This window comes from Capsicum annuum, chromosome 12 (genome assembly GCF_002878395.1).
Source record: "Capsicum annuum cultivar UCD-10X-F1 chromosome 12, UCD10Xv1.1, whole genome shotgun sequence".
NCBI classification, from domain to species: Eukaryota; Viridiplantae; Streptophyta; class Magnoliopsida; order Solanales; family Solanaceae; genus Capsicum; species Capsicum annuum.
In genome coordinates this window covers 48,850,545-48,861,710 of record NC_061122.1, presented here as the reverse complement: position 1 = coordinate 48,861,710, position 11,166 = coordinate 48,850,545, and the positions used below count along the sequence as shown (strand labels likewise).

Below are 11,166 nucleotides of genomic sequence, written 5' to 3'. Positions count from 1 at the left end.
GTGATTACCTGACATGAGATTAGTGATGATAGAATATGTAGGTGGTACATAAAATCAGGTCATCCTGCTGTTGCCTCCACAAAATGTCTAGTATCCATAAGTGAAAGTTTCACAAGGAGAGGTGGTTTGAATTCAACCCTTGCTTAGACATCATGCATCTGGGTGAGACACAAAAAGAATAAAATATTAAAGGAGATGACAACTTGGATTTTGACTTCTGCATTTTTGATTTATCGCATCAAAAATACTAAGAAACACAACATGATATTACGAAATACGTTGTCTAAAATTAATCAAGTTCTTCAAACGACCAAGCGATTTGCTTATTTTTTGCTTGTCCTAATCAAAATATAGCATGAAAAGAGGGCGTGGTATCTCTAAAAATATCATAGTCGTATTTATTTTAGTACTCTTTGATAACATCAGTCGACTTAGCAGATATATTGCATGTGTTGAAGCTTAAATACCAGATACACGATAAATCCGTTTATGAAATAAAAAATGCTAATATATTTTACTCTCATATGGTGTTAATTGTCTAGTTTCAATTTTTTCAATTTCAATGTTTTTCCATTACATACCTTCATAGTAGGGATTAGATGTATTTGGTTCAACATTAAAGGTATTATATATTTGGTTCAATCATAACCAAATGATGTATATATATTGTCGTAAATGAATTTTTTACTTCTAGCTAGTACTTGACCAAAGGAGGGCTACCAGAGTGTCCCTCGGTGGATCTAAAATCTAAACAAATCAAATCTACCTTATTTTAAAGAGAAAATACATTATCTCACCCCTTAATTTATCTGCATAACTTACTTTAGATTCTGAACTTTACGATTAATTATATGTCCCCTTAACAACTTTAAATTGTATTAAATATATCCCTAAGCAGAGAGTTATTCACTCTCCAAAAAATGTGTGAGAAGAAAAAAAAAATATGAATTAACATGATAATACACGTGACATTATTTTATTTGCCAACGTATATTATTTTTAAAAAATGAAATATCTGGTCCCACTTTTTTTTTTTTTTTTTTTTTTTTTTAAATTTTGATTGTCTTCTCCAACTTATTTTTCCTCCATTGCAAGTTCTAAATTAAAAGCTTCCAAAGATAAATGAATCAATTTAGTCATCTAAGCTTCTCCTTCTTCATTTAATCTTCTCCGATGCAATTTTTGTTGTGATATTACGAAGGACCGGTGAATGGATTATATATTTAACAAAAGACAAGAACCAATCATTAGCTTTCCGTTAAATAAAGATGATAGTAGTATTCCTATGCCAAAATCCGAGTTGGGTTCAAACGATGAAATAGTTATTGCTCAACAACTCAAAATGCGATTTTACAACACCAAAAAGGGTGATTGTGAGATCATGAAATCCTGTGTAAAAAAATCTGAAATTCACAGCCGATTCACTAACAACAATCGACAATCCAATATCAGATTAAAATCACCCTACCAAAATGCGATCTCATCGAAGTTTCCTTTGCCCAATTTTTCTAGGGCTTGTTCCTTGCTCTACATGTACGAGACATTGTAGAACGACGACGGCGGCTATGGGAAAGGTGTGTTGTTGAGAATTTTCCAATCACCATCACCACCACTGGAGCAATCTAACTCCACAACATTCATCATTTGGGCGAAATTGATTGATACGTGAGAACAAAATAAAGATTTTTAAGCGAAGAAAGAAGAGAAATGGGGTTTAGTTTTAAATTGGGGGTATTTGTTAGTGTTGGATCGGGTTATAATTAGGAACGAATTAGGTATTAATAATTTTATAAAAATAAAATATAAAATAATATATAATAACATTAAATGACGTGGACAAATCAGAAGGCGCGTGCTCCAACAACACGCAATCTTGACTTCAGTTAAGCTTCGCGGGATTTAATTTAATACACTTTAAAGTTGTTAAGAAGGTATATAATTACCCGTGAAGTTAAAGGTTTAAAGTAAATTATACAGACAAGTTTAAGAGTGAAATGATGTATTTTCTCTATTTTTAATAACATCTTAGAGAAACGTTCTAAAAATTTGAGGTGGTGTTTACTTGATTATAAGTGGTCCTAAATTACAAAAGCTTTCAATGAAATGTCGAGGCAGTACTCCTATTTTCTCATTAAAGTAATTGAATATGGTATCTTCATTTAAACTCGTCTAACCATTAGGTCAAATTTCTCTGTGGTATTATCTCAATCCAAAATTCGTTAGGATGTCGATATTATGGACTCTGTTGTACAATTTTACAAGATCGATCAATAATATCATGTGTGATGCGAAGCTGCTTAAGAGAGTGGACATGTGTTATTTTAAGGGTCCTGAGGTGCAAAATGAGTTTATAAAGTTTATAATGGCATCTGCACTTATACTTGAGGAGATTACCAGGTGGATGATTCCACAAACGTTTTGCATTTGAGGATGCACATTGATTTTGCCTCGCACCTTAAATTTTTTTAATTACATGTTTAGGTCAACGAGCCACTTCAATCTGTATCTAATAGCGTGTCAAAGCTTCACTTCAGGTCAAACTCACTTTCTTTTACGATTAATGGGAATTTATACCCTTTCTTGACCCCATCGAGCTCTTCCCAATGCTCCGTCTCTCCTCAACAAAGTCATTAAAGTTGGCAACTCGTATTCACTTACTAGCTTAGGTATGTTACGCCAATATGGATCTATTTTTCTTTGCCCTGATCCTCTCGGTGAGGGAATGGAACCATTAGTCTATATCTTTGTCTAAATATCGCCTTCAAGTTTTCTAAGCTCGATAATGTTGCTAAGTTAAATGATCTATCATGTAATGACTTGATTCTGTGAACTTTTTTTTTTTTTTAATATTTTGGTCATTTTATCCTTCTTCATGGTTGCTGACTGATGTGGAGATGGTTGACACGATTTCTGATGTGATCCAGAACAATTTGTGCGAGGTTGTGATTTTTAAAGGTTGTAAAGGCTTCATAGTTGATTTCGATCAATGCTTATTGTTCTGTCTATCAGATGGCAAAACGAACCGCCCCAGCAAATCCGTAACGTCAATTTTAGGTCAGTAGCGTGGTTGGTTTGATTTTATGGCTTTTCATTTTGATCCTTAGTTTGAAAATTTGTGAAATTGAGTCTAGGGGGTTAATTTTGTGAAAACAACCTCTGTTCGAAAATTCGAAGTTGTCATTAAGTCTGAAACGTTGAATTTAGTCTAGCAGCATATTATATTTGCCTTCACGGTATTTTCACTACTAAAAAAATTAGAAAAATCGATCACAAAAACCGACCACATGTGGTCGATTTTCCGGCTTTTGCAACCACAAAATCGATCAAAATGCGTGGTAGGAAAAAGTGGGGTAGCTTTTTTAAAATTGACCACATGTGGTCGTTTTTTTTAAATATATATATTTATTTAAAATTTAATATTATTTAAAAAAAATTAAACAAAAGAAACCACAAGTGGTCGGTTTTATAAATTTAATAAAAATAAAATTTCAAAATAAACTGACCACAAGTGGTCGGTTTTGTATTTAAATTAATTAATTAATTTTAATAAATGTGGTCGCTATTGTTTAAATTAATTAATTAATTAAAAAAACGACCGCTTGTGTTCGATTTTGCATATAAATTAATTAATTATTTTATACAATAGCTACCACATGTGGTCGTTTTTATGAAAATTAATTAAGTAATTTAAATTTAAAACCGACCACTAGTGGTTGATTTTTTTATGTGATAATTTATTTAATAAAATAAATTTTAATTAATTATAGTGAACCGACCACATGTGATCGATTTTCTGAAAATATTTTTTTGAAAGCCAACCACATGTGATCTTTTTTTGTAAAATTTTCTGAATTTTTGGATTTTGAAACTTTTTCAGAAAACTGACCACATGTGGTCGATTTTTCTGATAATTTTGTAAAAAGAATTACCAGAATAAACTGCATTCAATATAAAAATTCACATTTCAAATACCTACACTTAATCACTTTCAAGTCACTAAGTCACCTCCCAAGTTACCAAGTTTAACAAAATTCAAAATGAAAAATTCACATTTCAAGTACCTACACTTAATCACTTTTCAAGTCACTAAGTCATCTCCCAAGTTACCAAACTAAACTACATTCAAAATGAAAAATTCACATTTTCAACATTTTCAAGAGTCACTAAGTCCCCTCCCAAGTTACCAAACTAAACTACATTCAATACAAAAATTCACATTTCAAGTACCTACACTCAATCACTTTTAAGTCACTAAGTCACCTCCCAATTTACCAAGCTTAACAAAATTCAAAATAAAAAATTCACATTACAAGTACCTACACTTAATCACTTTCAAGTCACCTCCCAAGTTACCAAACTAAACTACATTCAAAATTAAAAATTCACATTTTCAACATTTTTAAGTCACTAAGTCATAGGATTGCATATCGGTCGGTTCAGTTTGGTTTTGAAAATTATCGATTTTACTTATTCATTATCATTTTGTATATATTCTAAGCCATTAAAGAACCATTAAGATATCGGTTAATCGGTTATCGATTTTTAATTATTATCGGCTCGGTTATCGGGTTAACCGTTAACATTGAACATATATAATTTAAAGTCCAAAGCTATTAAGCTACTGCGGACTGCCAGGCTAATGTTTAGTGCGTCACAATAAATTTCAGTCACTGCCTATTGCTTAGTGCTTATTACTCTTTTTATGCACAAAGCTACAAATAGAATACAAAATATTCAAACTAAAGTCACAATAGCTTAACTCAACTAAACTGCAATAAGTAATTTCACAATAAAATAGCTGTTTATTCACAACAAACTCGACACAAAGAGTACATGGCTTGACAACAAAGAGCAATTTCACAACAAAGAGTACAAACTCGACACAAAACATTACTTATGCATCTGTAAAGTCAGAAAACAAAACTTTGCAAGCACAACCAAATTAATTCTTTAATTGAACTGCAATTTCACAATAAAAATGGCTCAATCTACTAGTAATATAAGCAAATAACACCTGAATTCCTTCAAAATTAATATCCATTTATTAAAATCAGCTATTCCAATTACACGAATGACAAAATCGAAGGACAATAGGACATGCAATGAATCAATAATGCAAATGAGATGGTCCTTAGCATAATACGTCGAAGCTTGGACAGAAAATTAAAGATGAAGCAGAAGACTTCTAAGAATGAGATCGAGCAAAAGGAAAAATTCTTACCTGTTGAGAGCAAAAGCAAAAATCGTCTTTGGTCTATTAAGTTTTCAGCAAAAATTGAGCGCAAAAATTGAGCAAAGATTATGAATACTGAGAGAGAGAAAGAGAGGTTCTAAGACTGAGTAAGGCAAATGTGAAAATTGAAACCCTAAGTCTCTATTCTCTAACCCTAATTCATACGACCGAGTTTGGGCATTTGGGCTTGGGAATGGGTTGTTTTGCCTTTTAAGAGTTTTGGGCCAGTGGGACGGGTAATGAGTATTCAGTATTGGACTATTGGGAATTATAATTGGGGTTGATACCAGTGTGTAATGTGTATTATTTATCGGGTTATCGAGTGGTTCGATAAAAAAAATTAAGGAAGCTGCCGTCGCCGAGGTTCCGAGATTCGTCGGCTGCCGAATGCTACCAATTGGGTCGCGATTTAGGTCGGGTGTGTGTTGCTGTGTTGAGTTGGTGGGGGTAAGGGTAGGGTAATTAGACAAGAAAAGGGTTACTTTGACGGGCTGAGTCGGGTCAGATTAAATATTTATTATTACAAAATTATTGATAAAATAAAATATAAGTGTTCGATTTATTTTTAAAAAAGTTACTATCGAAAAAAGATCACTTGTGGTCAATTTTTATTAATAATATACTATATACATCATATACATGATTTTATTACCCCATGATAATACACAAAGGGAAAAGGGCAATTAAGATTGGGTTGGGTCGGGTCATTAATGGGTATTACCAAAATAAACGGTTGATTTATTTTTTAAAAAAATTATCATTCGAAAAATGAACACTTGTGGTCGATTTTTATTGAAAAATTAAAATTTTAATAAATTGTATAATGTTTAAACAATATCCAATAATTTAATGCAATGCATATTTAAATAAATCTGATAATTAGTTATTTTATCATCACATTAACACGAGTAGTATATTTCCCCAATCGTATAATAATATCAATGAATTTTGTAAATTACGATAAATTTTTGGTTAATTATCTTTTAAATACGATGTTATATATATATACCTCGTAATACTGTGTGTTAATCAGATAAATTATCGATTAATTGTCTTACATTATTACAACTTCAACAATATACGTGTGTCTACATTGACACAATTAGTATATTTATTTCCTCAATAGTATGATATCAACGTATTATTCAAAATATTTTTATATATAGATTCACTTATCTAGCTTTCGATTACTGCATACGTCACTACACGAGATATACGTATATATACATATATTCAATTGGCTATTAACTTTCAAATACGTACTTTATACAGTACATACATGATTTTACTACCCCATAACAATATACAACGTATTTCACATATACTCAGATGAATTATCGGTTAGTGTATCTTATGTCATTAATATACCTTCACTACATAATATGTGTGTATATATATATATATATATATACCTTTACATACACACACATATACACACTATCGACTATATCAAGTTCTAAACACTTACTATATACAACACATACGTACACGACTATATTATCCAATAATATAATGCGGCGTATTACATATACATTCTTTGATGAGTTATCGATTAATTTGATTAGCTTACATTAATATAACTTCAACGTACAGTATATTATTACTTCTGTCATTTCAAATCAAGGTATTCAATATGTTTGGATAGATTCTACTAGTTTTTGACTCCATTATTCATCGATCAATCATTACGTCATATATATATATATATATATATATATATCAAATCTTGTATACATACTATATGCATCACATCCACAAGTATATTACCTCATAATAGAACACATTCATTATATTCTGATGAATTATCATTTATATATGTACGTTACATTATTATACCGCAATAGTAGCATAATATCATTACCTCAACTGTATGATATAGACATATTTATTATACAAAGACTATGTTTAACGGCATTAAACGTACATACAAAGAAAAATATTTATTTTATATATTGAAACATAAGTAAAAGATAAAGTTTATGACTAACGTAATTTATTTATTTTATTTGATATATTTTTTAGTATAATTTTTTTACAAAATCTAAGTTTGATTGATTTTTATTATTATAAAATTGATTATCGACTACGTGTGATCAATGTAATTTCAAAAAATTATATATTTGATTTTGCATATAATTATTTTCAATAAAACCGACCACAAGTGGTCTCTTTTTTAAAATATTTTATTTTTTAATACAAAAGCGACCACAAGTGGTCGGTATCCTAAATAATTTTTTTTTTTACTTTTTAATACCAAACCTGACCACCTGTGGTCACTTTTATAAAATATTTTAAATTTAAGTTTGAAAATAAAACTGACCACAAGTGGTCGCTTTTTAAAAATAGTTTTTATTATATTTTTTTAAAATAAAAGCACAAGTGGTCGGTTTTCTAAATAATTTTTTGTTATTTTCCAAGACCGACCACTTGTGGTCGCTTTTATGAAATATTTTAAATTTAATTTTAAAAATAAAATCGATCACAAGTGGTTGCTTTTTAAAAATACATTTTATTATATTTTTTAAACAAAACTGTCCACAACTGGTTGGTTTTCTAAATAATTTCCTTTTTTATTTCTTTTAATTCCAAAATTGACCACTTGTTGTCGCTTTTATAAAATATTTTAATTTAATTTTTAAAATAAAACCGACCACAAGTTGTTTTTAAAAATATTTTAAACTATATTTTTAAATAAAACCGACCACAAGTGGTCGGTTTTCTAAATAATTATCTTTTTTATTTTTTTTTAATTCCAAAATCGACCACTTATAGTTGCTTTTATAAAATATTTAAAATTTAATTTTGAAAATAAAATCGACCTCATGTGGTCGCTTTTTAAAAATAGTTTTTAAATTAAATTTAGCACAAGTGGTCGATTTGTTGAAATTATTTTTAGGTGCAATTTTTAAAAATCTAAAAGCGACCACAAGTGGTTATTTTTTTAATATTTTAAATTTTTTAAAAATAAATAACAATTAATATAAAAATTATTGAAATAATTATTTTGAAATTTTAAAATATAAAAGTGACCACATGGCGTCGCTTTTTTTAAAAATAAATTATATTTTTTAAAAACTAAAAAACCGACCACATGTGGTCGATTTTTTTGCTACCACAAGCTGTGGTCATTTTTTGTGGTTGGAAAAACTATTTTTTTTTAGTACTGAATGAATTTTGAGGAATCAATTGGCAACTTTGCACCTTGGCAGTTGCTGATGCAGCTGTATCTGGTGTGACTATTTTAGCGGACCCAATCAGTCCAAGAAACTATCACTAAAGTGGACGATTGGCCATTTTAGTGATCACCGCTAAAGTGGTAGGGGACCGCTTTAGCAGCCTACCCTCTTTGGGTTGGATCTCATAAGCGGTTGACCCGGCGCTTAAGTGGTTATTTGACCTTTTTAGCGGCCATAGCTGAGAGAATATAAAAATTTCCTTTTCTCATTTTTTTAATTTTTGATACTTTGAACTTTGGGCTAAGAGATTTTTGGATGATGTCTTTCATTTTCGAGCTTGGGTAAGCTCTAAATAACTATGTTAATTATTTTACTTCGATTATTGTCGTCGTAAATGTGTTAAATTGTGATTTCAAAAGTGAAATTTGGAGATTTTAGCCCGAAAATCCTAAAATAATTTTTCTTTGATTTAAACACCATTTTAAACCCGTTTTTATTTGGGGTGTCTGTCATGTGTTCCTTTAATCACGGGCAAGGTTTTCATAAATAAGAATTTCAGTTTTACCCATTCTCTTTGTAAATCCATTTTGAGGGTTCGTTTTGACCCCAACTTGAAAATAGGCAATATGGGTATCGTTGGTTTTATTTTGATGCGTAGATTTTATATTTATATTTTAGTTGATTTTGAGGCCATTCGAGAGGAAAAATCTCTACATTGAAGGATTATAGGCTTGAATTTGGTCGTCACGAGGTAGGTTATGGCTTAACTTTCTTCAGATAGATTGCGTAGTTAATATTTATATAAAAGCATGTTGTGGGTATGAGAATAATTATGAAAATAATGCTATTACTGTTGCGTGCCCGTGCGGGGGCTTATGCTATTGTTATTGGTGATTTTGAGATGGTAATTGCTATGTATGGCCTGTGTAGGGACTTTTTGTGATAGTATTGGCCTTATATATGCGTTGGGTGCTTCCTTCATGATAGAAATACCCAAGTTGGGGTTAATGTGATATTAATGATTCCTTGCATGCATATATATTCCTATGGAACATTGCTTATCTTGAGTCATGGATATTGACATACTGAGTGAATTCTGAGATCACATGGCCGTATATTGATTGGAAGAGATCTTTATATTGGTATAGTTGTGAACATCACATCCTCATAAATATATACATTCATGAGATATTGATGCCATTGCAGAAACACTGATTTTAATAGAAATGAGATGCTTTTACAAAACCCTCTACCGTAGCTTACATATCAGAGAGAAAATATGAAGATTGAGATCAAAATTGAGTATTGAGAAAGTATATATATTGCGAACCCCCCTCCCCATGGGTCCTACCTGGAAGCATTGAGGCTTGGTAGGTGTATATGGAGGTTATGCGATAACCTCAATCATATCACATCATGATCATCATCATTATTGCATTCACACATTATCCATCTTCTGTGTTGTGATTCTTGCGATTCTGTGCGTAATTAATTCAATATATGATCTATTTCTTTTACATATCCATTTAATTATTTATGTGTTATATTTAGAACTGTTAGTGGAGATGGTGTGAGCTACTGTTTGGAATATTTTCTGATTTACAGGTGATGTGCATATAGATTGTATTTACGTATATTATTTTCTACTTTGCTCAGTCAGCCTGAGATACCTACTGAGTATAAGTGGACCGTTTCATTCCCACTGTGCCCTTTTGATGCAGATCCAGGTATGAGTGTGTTGCACGACGGATGAGATCGTGCGGTGATCTTTGACACTTTGATGTATTGGCCGTTTCATGCCTTCAGAGTTGACCTTATACCTCCTCCTATCCAGTTTATGTTATATTTTATATTTAGAGACAGACTTGTAGTTTTTCAAATTTTCAGTTATATTTTCAAATTTTGAATTGTATTTAGATTGTTCTTACACTGTGACATCGGGTTTTGAGATGGTTTGTGATATCTTTATTATTCAGTCTTATGCTATTATTGTACATGTATGGTCTGACTTTGCTCTGGAAGTCTCGCCTTGAAAATGTGTTATGTTTTCTTCTTACTTATCAATTTGGGTGATTGACTTACTTGTCAAAGCTTAGCTGAGATAAATGTCATCATGACCTTTAGTTTTGAGATCGAGACATAGCAAAATTATCAAAGTTTATCGCAACATTGCAAATGGAGATGGAACAAGATATTCAAGAAAACTGTATGAGAAGGACATTTAGTCATACAAGGAACTTGTTAAGAGTTAAGCATGGTTGGGATATGGTTAAGGTTTTGTTCAAGTAGATTGTAGTCTTATAGGGAATTTCCTGAAGGATCCAGCATCATAAGCGTCTACGTAGTTCTTTGCCCATATCCGGGAAAGGGTAGCAGTAAAGCTATAGTTCCAGGGATGTATGCCTTTCCCACCCAAAAACAATGGATGATCAAGCTTAATGTAGATGAACACTTTGCAAGGATGCAGATATAAAATTATATCGCCTCATGTGATACTGTTGCTACATACATTGATAAACTTTTCATCTGAAGAGATTTGGGTATTGTCATTTAGAAAAAGGAAAGAAAATTTATGTTAGTTTGACTTCAACATTTAATGTACTAAGAATATAAAGTGACAAAATATTTACCAAAAAAATGTAGGTAATAAGATGTTAGACACATTTTTGCAATACATTACTTTGGATGTTGTGTAAAAATTTTATTTCTACTACAGAGATTTGAGTTTTTTAATTCATAGTTCTTAAGTATTTGTGA

The 11,166-nt window shown here is 30.9% G+C and overlaps 1 pseudogene; it reads left to right on the top strand.

Annotated features, from left to right (window-relative positions):
• The first annotated feature begins 2,224 nt into the window (after positions 1-2,224).
• LOC107849269 lies at positions 2,225-10,963 on the top strand (annotated as a pseudogene).
• Positions 10,964-11,166: the final 203 nt, after the last annotated feature.